General features: G+C 41.9%; 1 protein-coding gene across 1 annotated transcript in view; it reads left to right on the plus strand.

Moving 5' to 3' along the window:
• Positions 1-596: 596 nt before the first annotated feature.
• Ndrg3 (NDRG family member 3) overlaps positions 597-12,929 on the plus strand; it is a 64,600-nt gene continuing 52,267 nt past the window's right edge. Inside the window, exon 1 of the mRNA XM_055602229.1 lies at positions 597-669. The gene's annotated coding sequence lies outside the window, so the exon portion shown is untranslated. The remainder of the gene's footprint in view (positions 670-12,929) is intronic.

Here is a 12,929-nt window from a genome sequence, read left to right on the forward strand (position 1 = left end):
GGCTTGTTCCGTCTTCTGTGTTATACCGTCTAAGACCGCCTGCCCACAGTAAGCTGGGCCCTCCCACATGGGTCATTATCAAGAAAATCTACTACACAGTATATTTTGGTGGGAGCATTTTCTCAACTGAGATTCTTCCCAAATGACTCTACATCAAATTGGCATAAAAGTGGCCGGCATTTGCAGCCTACATGTTCATTTTGGTTCTGGTCTGGAGAGGTGGCTTAGTGTTGTAGAGCGTGTAGTGTTCTTGCAGAGGACTAGAAGCATCAAAGCCCCCATATCTCACAACATTGTGCAACTCCAGCTCTAGCGGGAGGGAATCAGCGATCTCTGGCCTAGCTGGGCACATGCTATAATTTAACCAAGAGGGAGAGGTAGGCGGGTGTGCAGACTGACCCTCTTCAAGGCAGTTATGAGCCAGAGCCTCCGAGACACCGCAAAAAGAAAAACTACAGTCAAGATGGCGCTGCTAGGCTCTCCAGGCCTGGCCGCCATCTTTTTTGTAGTTCCAGGCTAAACAGGCGCCTTGCGCATGCGTAACCCCCGGCATTCTCAGCGCGCGTGCGCAGCGCAGCGCCCCCGCCGCCCCCCCCCCCCCCGCCCCTTGTTCCTCCTGCCGCTGCTGCTGCAGCTGCTGTTGACTGACGGCCGGCGCTAGCGCTTCAGGTGAGTGAGCGCCTCTGCCTCAGCGGGCGGAGGGCGCGCGGCGCGCTACACCCGGGTGGCGCTCCCCTGCGCGCGGCGGGCCGACGGCCACACGGCAGGCCCCGGGTCCTCGCGGGCGGCCTTCTCCGAGCCCCCGGCGCCCTGCGCGTTCAGCCCGGCCTCCCGTGCCCCTGCCGGCACCTAGCCCTCAGGGGACTTGGTGTGCGCTGCTGGGGTCGAGCCTCGCTCTGGAGGCCTACACCCTCCATCGCAGGGACCCCTCCCGAGAGCGTCACCCTCTTTCCGTCCCCCGCGGCGGAGCTCGGAGCTCCTAATGCCGAGCATCCACCTACTCCGCTGCCCCTCACAGCCCGGAGAGTTTTGACAGGGGCCTGGACTCGCCTTCGGTGGGTTCCGTCCCAAAGCCACAGAGGTATCCCTCTCTCCTGGGACCCCACGACCCCAGTTTGCATGAAGCCCACTTTGTAGCCAAGGAAACTGAGGCAAGGAGAGGTGAAATGCCGTGTCCAAGGTCATGCGACTGACGAGTGACACGGCCAGCTCTCTAACTCAGGGGCGTCGGGACTTTCACGGACTGCGTTGGTGGGATTTGATTTTGTATCTTTAAATTTTTGGGAAATACACTTGTCATTTGTAGGATTGCTTTCGGACGTCGTAAAAGTGGGCTCCGAATAGAATTATCTTCTTGTCAGTATGGTGGAAGTGCTGTTGTGATAACAATCGGGATGTTAATGTGAGCTGGCTCTCTCCCAAACACTCGCTTCGTGCCAGAGATCCTGCTAAGCGTTTTATTAAGATCGTTTCACCTTTGGACCGCACTGCTTCTTCATCCTGTGCTTCCCCCTTCTTTTTCTTGAAGCCCTTCTTCTCTCCCCCTTCCTGCCCCCCCCGCCCCGGACAGAGCTCTCCTCCCTATCACAGGTAGACTTGGATCCTTTATGTTTTAAGCAGGGAGGCTCTCCCCGGGTGGCTCCCTGACAGAACACAGTAAGCTTTGCCTGCGTCAACACCCACTCTACCCCACCCCACCCCCCAGCCCCCAAGGTATAATTAGCCTTCCTTTTCTTGCTGCCAGGACTAGGCTAGCTGGCCTGGCTGGACTTGTGGAGGTGACAGAGCAGATTTATCCAGTACTCACCTCCTTTTGGGACTTTCTGGCTCTACTCCAAAGCTGGTCTTGAACATTTTCAGGCTTTAAGATAAAAACGGAAAGTGTTGACGCGGTGGAGCAGATTTAAGACACCTCCTTTGATTTGAGTTCCAAATGAACAGCTATAAAAATGTGTTGATTTTTGCCCCCAAAATAACTAGCTCAAACTGCCTTTTCCTCCCTTTGCAAATCCTCCTCCACACTTCAAAGGCTCCACAAAATTTTCAACTTCCTTGTAAAAGCCTTCCCTGCTTAATTTTTCCAACTAAAATTAAATAACACAACAGGCTACAGGTCCGTGTCTTATCCTCAGTGCTATTATCCTCTTGAGATCAGACACCATCTTTGCACCCCCAAATGCCTGGCTCTTAGTATTGGTAAATACCGAATTTCCACTGTTGCTTGTTATTTCTCAGAGGGTGAGAAATAACCCTTCTGTTCGTCGTCTTGCTCTCCAGTTTCTCTTTGCTGTTCTTTCCTTTAGGTCTATCTTCTGATTATCCCCACTCAGCCTTGGTCTACCCTTTTGTTTTTGAAAGTTTGCAGATAATCTAGAAGTCTGCCCAGAAGTGGAGCTGGTGTATGCTTCTTTAGCCTACAGGGAAATTTTTATTTTTATGTGGCAGTAGGAGTGCCTGAGGCTTATGACATTTTAGTCTGTGCTGAAGTTCGTCCGAGATATGTTCCTTCATTCTTTTACTTTCTGTAGCTTATTACCCTAGGTGACATCAGAACCAGCATAGTTTTTATTGTATCTCAATACTTGGTATTTATAATAAAAATTCATGATATTCAGAAGGGCCTCTTGGGAACATCAGGTATGCGCATAGGTTTTTTTCATAAATGAAGCTGCTACCGTTTGGTTTGGTTTTTAGATTTGTTTCTCTGTTTGTGAGGGTGCCTGTGCCTGTGCCTATGCATGTGTTAGGGCACTTGTGGAGGTCAGAGGACAATTTTGGAGAGTCTACTCTGTGGGCCCTGGGGATTAATCCTCAGGTTATCAGGACTGGGGTAAAGTGACTTTACCAGCTGAGCCATTTGCCAGTAAAATTATTATTATTATTATTTTTAAGCAGAGCCTCACTTTGTAGGCTAGTCTATCCTAAAACTCATGATTTTTGTTTTGTTTTTTGTTTTTTTGAGACAGGGTGTCTCTGTGTAAGAGAGCCCTGGCTATCCTGGACTCACTTAGTAGATCAGGCTGGCCTCAAACTCACAGAGATCCTCCTGCCTCTGCCTCCAGAGTGCTGGGATTAAAGGCAAGTGCTACCATACCCAGCTTACTCTTGATCTTTTGATGTCAACCTCTGGAACACTAGGATTACAGGAACATGCCACCATATTTGACTTAATAAAGATCCTTTAAACTTTTTTAAATTTATTTATTGATGGGGCACACATGCTATGCTATGTATGTGAAAGTCAGAGGACAACTGTGTGGAGTCAGTTCTATCCATTCGCCTTTATATGGGTTTCAAGGATTGAATCCAGGGTGCCAGGCAAGGACCTAATAAAACCACTGAAAGACCTAATAAAACTTCTTAAAGAGGTTTTTGAAATTATTTTCTGATATTACTATAAACTATTATTGTATATAAGGCATAGTAGTGGATATTCTGGAAAATTCAGAATTGAATAAAATATGGTTCCTTTTTAAGCAGTTCACTAGCTAACTAGAGAACACTATTTAATTGTAACATATCTAAAACCTGCCTCATTACATTATAAGCAAAGCAAAATGATAATATAATGAGGTGGTATTCCAATGTGGTATATCCCAGGCTGGCCTTCAACTCCTGATTCTCCTTCCTTTATCTAAATACTGGGCTTACAGGCATGTGCCACCCCACACAGTTTGGAAAATACAATAAAATTATATTCAATCTGAAAACAAGCCTAACCCTCTGACTCTGTGTCCTTAGATAGTGCCCTTAGAACTGAATTTGTCCAAGGTCATAGAACTAGGCTTGACATTCCAGACTTTTTATTCATTAAGAATTTGCCAGGGCTAAAGAGGTAGAGAACATGACCGGTGTATGTCAGGCCTTCAAAATCATTCCCAGAACCGTTTTTATTTATTTATTTAAGTTACCAGTGTTTCATCTCTGCATGAAGACATTAACCAGCAACTCTAAAATTCCAGGTATGTGTTTAGATCAAGGAGTAGAGGAGATAAATACATTCATGGCTGTATGGAACATCTGGTCAATGAGGGAGAAGATAACTGTTCTTGACCACTGAAGACAGTATATAGATAATGTCAAGGCAGATGGTAGAGGGATTAGATGTGGTATGGGCTTTGGGGAAGAGGTCAACAGGAGTAGTATGCATAGCAACAGTGTGACCATTTTGGGGGAGAATTAGAATTTTCAGAGCCTGACAGATTGATAGTGTCAGAATTGAAAGGACAAGGAAAACATTTTGAAGTTTGGGTGATAAAACTGAGACAAGGTAACTGTGTCTGCCGTGGTTAAAGGATAAAAGAACAAAACAACAACAACAAAAACTTGGTGTAGTTGTATCAGAACGGTAGTTCTTAGCCTCTACTGTGCATCAGTCAACTAGACAGCTTATTAGCACATTGCTTGGCTTGCTTCTGGAATTTCTGATTCAGTAATTTTTAAGATGAGCCCTGAGAACTGGCAGTTCTAACCCATTCCCAGATCATGTTGGTTCTCCTAGTCTGAGGGCCACACTTGGAGAGCCACTAGACAAGAATGTTGAAAAGCTACTCAGAAAACACCAAAGAACTTGTTCCAGAGAGGGAAAGATGGAGCAAGAGTGAGGGAGAGAAGAAGGGAAGAAGGGAGGGAGGGAGTGAAAGAGAGAGACTGAGACTCTCTGAGACTGGGTCAGTTCTGGAAAATATATATATATAACACCGTAATAGTCACTTCAAAAAATGGGATGTAGGAGCCTAGGGAATTGAGTTTTAAAATTTATACCTTTGTATGTTTGTATGTTATTTTTGCATTGTGCATGAATTGCTTTTGTATTTTAACTGCAGCTTTTTTTTTTTAAGATTTATTTATTATTTATAGGGCATTCTGCCTGCATACCAGATCTCACTATAGATGATTGTGAGCCACCATGTGGTTGCTGGGAACTGAACTCAGGACCTTTGGAAGAATAGCAAGTATTAGTTAACCTCTGAGCCATCTCTCCAGCCCTGCTTTTGTATTTTAAAAAGCAAAGAACATGAGCCCTTGAAGATTTGTACTAAAATATTTATGTATTTTAAAAAGAGCTTGCTTAAAGTGATCTAGTCATACAACAAACATTTTAGTGCCTGCTGTGTGACAGATGCTGGTAGCTTCTGGACATACAAGCTTTTGCTAAAACTTGAAGTCTGGTGATAGGGCTCTGCAAATAACAACTCCAGTTAGGATCACATATGAGCTTCCCAGGAGTGGGAATCTGGGCCTAGCCCTTTGCTTAGCTGATAATACACACTAAATGTATGACTAGATGATCAAATCCAGGCAGGAAATGACAAAAGGAAAGAAAAGAACATCTGGGTGGTTTTGGTTTTGTTTGGTTGTTTGTGGGGCGTGTATGTGTGTGTGTTAAACCTAGATAAGCAAGATGAAAGGAAACAGTTCATCAGGAAGCACTGAGAGAAGCAGGAGGATCAAGAATTGAAGGTATTCTTGGCTACACAACAAGTTTGAGGCCAATCTCGACTGCATGAGACCATCTCAGAAAGGTGCACTGGGGAGGGGAAGGACCCTCTGAAGTCCAAAGATTAATAATATTATAGCTTTAATGTCAGAAAAGGTGTTACCTATTCTGAGAAATTCTCTTTCTTCTTTTAAGAGACAGACTACTTGAGAACAGCATACAAAAACTTGCCAAGATTGAGAACACGTATTTATAGATTTCAGGGTTTAGTCAGTCAGTCAGTCATTTGGTTAGTTAGTCAGTTAGTTAGTTTATAAGACAAGGTTTCTCTGTGTAGCCCTGGCTGTACTGGAACTTGCTCTGTAGACCAGGCTGGCCTGGAACTCAGAGATCTGGCTGCCTCTGCCTCCCAAGTGCTGTGAATAAAAGTGTGCATCACCACCGCACCTGCCAGGGTTTATTTTGGCAAGTGAAAAAACTTTAATTATAGTGCTAATATTATTGTATTTATAACAGTAACCTATACTTTTGTCATTACTTTTCTTTCATATGTGTTTATATAAAATTGATTGGTATATGGAGGATATGTTAAATAGAAAAATGAATTGCTTTGAACTGGGTATGTAACTCAGCAGTTGAGTCCATGCTTAGTATACCCCAGGCTCTAGGTTTGATTCCCAGCCTCCCTCCCCTGGAATGGTATTCTCTTTTGAAAAAATTGTTTCCTGTAATATGCAAGAGGACTCAACATATTGAGTCCTAAGTAAATATTTATTGTTGCTAGCTATAGGAGTGCAGTGTGGAGGAAATGTGTCTTCTTTACATGCTGAGTTGCATTTTGAATAAACATTAATTATAGTACTGAGCACTCTATGCTATTAAATCTAATGTGGGGCTGTGTAGTATAGAGCTATTAGTCTTCCTACCTATTTATGTATAGATGTTACTTTTTGTCTTTCCCAGAGACTTAATATAATAAATTAAGATTAGTTTTCTGGAGTCAACAAGATGGCTTTGTGGGTAAAAGCTCTTGCTGCAAAGCCTGATGATCTGAGTTTGATTTCTGGATCCCATATAATGGTGAAAGGAGAGACTGATTCTACAAGCTGTCTTCTGACCTCCATATGCTTGCTGTCTTCACACACATCAGACACACACACACACACACACACACACACACACACACACACACACTCTTTCATACATTTTTAAATATATTAATTCCCTAAGTGTAGAGTGGCTTCTCCCAGGCTTTGACAATGTCATTTACCACCCAATGCCCATAGTCTACAGTCTGAATTTTTTAGTTGATCAAGATTCAGTTCCTAATACAACCATTATTTATACTTCAACTTGTGAGACATTAAGACCTTTTGGTATATATTTTGTAGTATCCTTAAAGAAGATACTGTTTCAGCTTTTAGGGACATAGCTGTCATTTGGGGGAACTATCAGTATGACGGCTTACAAATCCAATAAATTAGGATAAGAAAAATTGTAAGTAGATCATAAACATGCAATGAAATTACTTCCCAATTGTAATTATAATTTAAGATTTGAAATCATGTCAGCTTCTTATTCATAATTGTGGTAATTTATCAAGAAGTAGTGTTTGTTTAAAAAACAGTTAGAAATGACAGTTTTATCCTTACAGTGTGTCTACATTTTCATATCTCAGGTTTCAGATCGTGATGAAAAGTGAATAAGCCTGGTGGTATAGCTCAATGGTAGTCTTTGTCGGACATGCATGAGGACCTAATTTTGATATCCAGTATGAAAAAGAAAAAGTTGAGTGTTTTGGTTTTTTTTTTTTAATGATAAGATCTTAGTGTCAGGGGCATTAATCTCTAAATTTTGACTCAGAGAGAGCTCAGGTTATTGTCTCTTCAGTCAAGAAGCTGGGGGTGGGGGTAGGGATGGGTTAGAGCTCCTCCTCCTAGTGTTCAGCCTTGGAAGATGCTGCTTCTTTAAAGGCACTATGTTGAGATGGTGTGAACCTTGTTGATGGTATCATAACTTGAGTCCTTAGACATCCAACAGGTAGATTGCTTTCCCGGCAACCCCAGGTAGGTGTTGGTCTCTTCTTTGTAATTATAGTCAAAGTTTGTATATTGCTTTTCTGTTTTAAAAAGTTGCTGATCATGAAATTCATAATAGACTTTAGAAATGTTATTTTTCTATTGCTATGGTAAAATACCATGAGCAAGGCAACTTATAAAAGAAAGAGTTTATTTGGGGCAGATGGTTTCAAGGAGTTAAGAGTCCATGACCATCATGGCAGGGAACATAGCAGCAATCAGGCAGTCATGGTGCTAGACCAGCATGAAGAGCTTATATTTTGAGTTACAACTAGGAGGCAGAGTGAGCTAACTGCTAATAATGTGGGTGAAACCTCCAAACTTCAATGACATACCTCCTCCAACAAAGCCGTACTTCCTCATCTTTCCCAAACAGTTCCACCAACTAGGGACCAAGTGTTCAAATATATGAGCCTATGAGGGCCATTTTCATTCAAATCACTACAGAAACCAAACCTGAAAGAAAAAAAAAAAAAAAAGAAGAAGAAGAATTAATTACCAGTTGGCATCAAACAGGAAAAACTGTTAACAGATTCTTGTCCAAGATCTGGGTGCAGATGTTAACATTTAAATCCTTGCTCTGCTGCTTCCTAACTGCATGGCCTGTGGCAAATACAAAGTCAAGCTGTGCTTCAGTTTCTTTATCTGTAAACAGGGGAGGATTATGCTGCCTAGCTTGTAAGTGTTGGGACATACCACGAAATAATGAATGGATAAAGTGCTAATCCCGGTACCTAACATAGGGAAAGCCCTCAGTAACTGTGGCAGGTATGAACATAAAGCAGTGCCTTGCAATGCCTTCCAGGCTCTTGTTTGTCCTTTACCCCATTCAGACTGTAGAAAGGAACAAATTGTTTTCAGGGATTCTGCCTTCAGCTGGTAGGAACCAGGAGCTCTTCCAAGCTCTGTACAGGCCTTGCCAGCAGCGCTTCCCTAGTGTCTTGAGCTTCATCCTTCAAGAGTAGAAGGCAGATGGGTGTTCTTCTGGTGCTAGAGTTACTTTAGATAAGCCCTGTGTTAGAAAACTCTCAGTTGGTTGGGAGTCTGTAATTAACAAGATCTCTCCATGGGGATTGCTTTGTTCTAGCAGTTATCTGTATCAAGACCCTGGAATGAATAAAATGAATACATAACGCAGACTCCGATTTCCAGTTTGGCAGTCTCTACAAATCTATTTACCACCTGCTGCCTGAACCCAAGAATGACATAGCAGAAGGGTGGGCCTGTTGTAAGGGGTATGGTTTACCTTATCCAGGGCCAAGGAGAAGCAAGGGTGTTTCCTGTTAGAATGAAGATCTCTGCCTTTGGCCCTCCCTCCCCTCTTTTGCATGTGTTGGGAGGAAGGTAGCTTCTGAAACTATTTCTCCCTGTAAAGACATATCCAGATTTTCATTTGCGCAGGAATAATCTGTGAACTAGATTTTAAAAGTTCTGTTTGTTCTATGGTTTGTTTATTTGGCTTCTCAGGTTGTCTCTAGAGATCCTTTGCTTTCTTAAGCACCCCCAGGGGACAGCAGTGAAACCAAACATCCATTACCCTAGATGCTTGGGAGGATGCTTAAGTCAATGGTTTTATGATTAGATTAATTCAGGCTTTAAGCCTGACAGAGCCTAAGAGCCAAGTCATCACATAATCATGTTTCTTATAGATGGAAGTATGGAATGTTGCCCAGTGTCCTGGAATATCTTACAGAATCTGGATTGGTGTCATAGCCCCACACATCCAGGTGTATGGATTTAGTCAAATCACTTAAACTTTCTGTGTTTCTTCCCTTATTGGAGGAGAGGGACACTGCTGAAGACCAGTGCTTCTTAGCCCTAGTTGCATTTAAGAATTACCCATAGACCTTTAAAAACAATGCCTGAGCCCCGCCATGACCAATTAAAATGATATTTAGGATTGAGGCCATGTTTTGATATTCTTTAAAGCTCTCAGGTCCAGTTGTAGCTAAGAAAACTCTGGACAAAGATGACCAAGGAGTTTGTTTGCTTTTAACTTAAATGTTTTAACCTATGAGAATTTTGTTTGCTTGGGTTTTTTGGTTGTTTGTTTTTGAGAAAGGATTTCTCTGTGTAGCCTTGGCTGTCCTGGACTCCCTTTGTAGACCAGGCTGGTCTCGAACTCACAGTGATCTGCCTGCCTACTTCTGCCTCTCTAAGTGCTGGGATTAAAGGTGAGTACTGTATTATATAATGTCCACCTCTTCCTCTTCTCCCTCCAGCTTCTGTATCTTCTTCTGTATCTGTCTCTAGGGACAAGGAGTTTGTCCCTGGAGAAAACTGATTGTCCCTCCCTCAGCAGCTATTGATCTCCTTTAGCTCTTCATCTAGTGTGGGCCTTGTGACATTCCCCCATCTATACTGACATGTCAACTGCTGTTGTCATTATGCGTGTCTTGTTTAGGCAGCCATATTATTGAGATTTCGGGGGTACACCGTTCCTGTCATGCCTAGAAGATGCTATCTAGCAGCGGGTATCCTGGTGGTCTGGCTCTTGGACTTTCTGCTCCCTCTTTGGTGATGTTCCCTGAGTCTTGAGTGTAAGAGTTGCATTGTAGATACATTGATTGGGGTCAAGCATCACATAGTCGGTTGTTAATGACCATTGTAAGCTGCTGTGCCGGACTGGGAATTGAACTGCCATCCTATGGCAGTTCTTTTGTTTGTTTGTTTTTTGTTTGTTTTTTGAGAAAGGGTTTCACTTTGTAGCCTTGGCTGTCCTGAGGCTTGCTCTATAGACCAGGCTGGCCTCAGATTTACAGAAACCCACCTGCCCTCTGCCTCCCAAGTGCTGGGATCAAAGGCGTGTTCTGCCAGCTGAACAGACAGTTCTCTTACAAATTAACCATCTCTCCAGTTGTGGATTTCTGCTATAGTTTTCACCATTTTTATCTGCTGTAAAAGGAAACTTTTTGATAAAAATGAGAGCTGTGTTTTTGCTTAGTTTTTGATTGTTGAGGCCATTAATATATAAAGTTAATTGAAATGTGTGGGTTGATTGTCATTATTTTGTTGTTGTTGTTCTGTTCTTAGTCCTATTTTGTGTTTCAGTGATCATAGCTTCATTTTTTTTTCTTTCTATGGTCTATGATTATTACTTTCTTCAGTCTGAAGTATTGCTTCCAATATTCTCTGTAGAGATGGTGTGGTGTATGTGAATTTTTTTTAGCTTGTTGGTATCGTAAAAAAATTTTCTTTTTCCTTCAACTACAGTAGATAGTTTTTCTGAGCCCAGTAGTCTAAGTTGGCATTTGTGGTCTTTTAGAATTTAAAGCACATTGCTCCAGGCTCTTCTGGCTTTTAAAGCTTCTATTGAGACATCAGCTGTTAGTCGTGTATTCATTTTCTTTCATATGTATTTATGGTTTTTCTCTTACAGCTTTCATTTTCTTTCTTCTTTTTCCTCAAAACAGGGTTTCTCTGTGTAGCTTTGGCTGTCCTGGACTTTGTAGACTAGGCTGGCCTCAAACTCACAGAGATCCACCTGCTTCTGACTCCCTGAGTGCTGGGATTACAGATGTGCATCACCACACCCAGTTTATCTTACAGCTTTCATTGTTCTTTCTTTGTTCTGTATATTTAGGACTTTGACCATAATATGCTGTGGGGAATTTCTCTTCCACTCCTGTCTATGGTGCTGTTGGCTTGTATGTCTTTCCTTAATTGGAAAGTTTTCCTCTCTTATTCTGTTGAAGATCTGGTCTGTGTCATTGACCTGAGATTATTTTCCTTCTTCTATGCCTGTAATTCAAAGATTTGGTCTTTTTATCATGTCACAAAGTTTGTGCATGTTTCTTTCATGGTTTTTGTTTGTTTTGTTTTTCATATTATTTGTTTGAATGGGCCAGTTCCTTTATTTTCAAGTTCTGATACTGTCTTCTACTTTATCCATTCTACTGATAAGGCTTCCCCCTGAGTTTTCCTTTTCCTTTCTTTTTGTTCTTGCTTTTTTTTTTTTTAACAATTTATTTATTTATTAGATATACAGTGTTCTGCCTGCATTTATTACACATTCAGTGTTCTGCTAGCATATATGCTGCAACACCAGAACAGGGCACCAGATGTCATTATAGATGGTTATGAACCATGTGGTTTCTGGGAATTGAACTCAGGACTTCTGGAAGAGCATCCAGAGGAAGCACTCTTTAACTTCTGAGCCATCTCCCCAGCAACACACACACACACACACACACACACACACACACACTATTGGGCTATTTCAGTTTTTCAGTTCCATCTCATTTTGGCTTAAGCTGTCTTCAGTATTTCTATCCCTTTACTGAGTTTAATTTTTGGATCCTCAATTGTCTTCATTATTTTATTCAGCCTTATACTTGTGTTTTCTTGGACTTCACTAAGAGTTTATTCCCATCCTCTTTAAGTTTACTGAAGCATTTGCTTATATCCTCTTTAAACTCCTTGAATTTTTATGTTTATGATTGTTCTCTTAAATTTTATGTCCTAGGGTTCACCCAGGTAATTCTCATTGGAGAACATTTCTATGGGAGTAGTGGGTTTGAGGGGAAACATAATATCTTGGTCTTTCATATTGTTTGCCGTGTGACCTGGGCATGTGGACCTCTTTTACTGGTTGTGTGTCTGATATGAGATTCTAGCCTGTCTTAGGCTGGCTGATACAGGACCTGCATAACTACAGTTTCCTCTGTAGCTTGTCTTCTCTCAAAGCTATAGTGCTATATTATGTGTGATACATTTTTTCTTTTCTTGAGTGTCCTCCTTTGTCCTCTCCTGCATTCTAATTATTCAAGTATATCATTTTAGAATTCACCATTCTCACCTCTGTTGGGAATCTCTTGGCCATCTTAGCCCTTAGTTATATCACTTCTGCACTGGGAAAGCTTCATTTAGCTCTTATGATATGTTCTAAACACTAGATGTGTTAGAAGCCCACCCAGTCAGCCTTCTTTCTTCCTGTTATGGTGGGAGATGCATAGAGATGCTACTTGTGAAACTTTCTAGGATAGTTTTCTTAACTGATGATCATGCCCTACAGAGGTTATTTGGCATTATATGGAGGCAGTTTTGGTTGTTAAAGCTTTTGGAGGAAGATGCTATTGCCATCTAGTTGTAAATGTCTGGAATATTACTAAATATGATAATGTACAGAACACCATCTTTGTCTATGGTGATCAGTGAGGCAGTGTGTGAAATGTGAAGTCAAGTCAGCATTTGCAGTTAGAAAACTTGTGTTTCAGTTCTAGCTGTGCCCATTAATAAGTGGTAGGAGTTCACTCAGTCTGTCTTAAGCCTCAGTTTTTTTTCATCTCTGTAATAGCAAAGATGACAGTACCTCTGTTTTTCATTGTGATAATCAATGAGCTATTAGGAGAGAGAAAGAGAAAAAGAGGACATGAATACATGTGAGTCTGTATGCTATTCCAGTGCTCTGG

The sequence above is a fragment of the Psammomys obesus genome, unplaced genomic scaffold, assembly GCF_907164565.1.
Source record: "Psammomys obesus unplaced genomic scaffold, mPsaObe1.curated_primary_1811, whole genome shotgun sequence".
Taxonomy (NCBI): domain Eukaryota; kingdom Metazoa; phylum Chordata; class Mammalia; order Rodentia; family Muridae; genus Psammomys; species Psammomys obesus.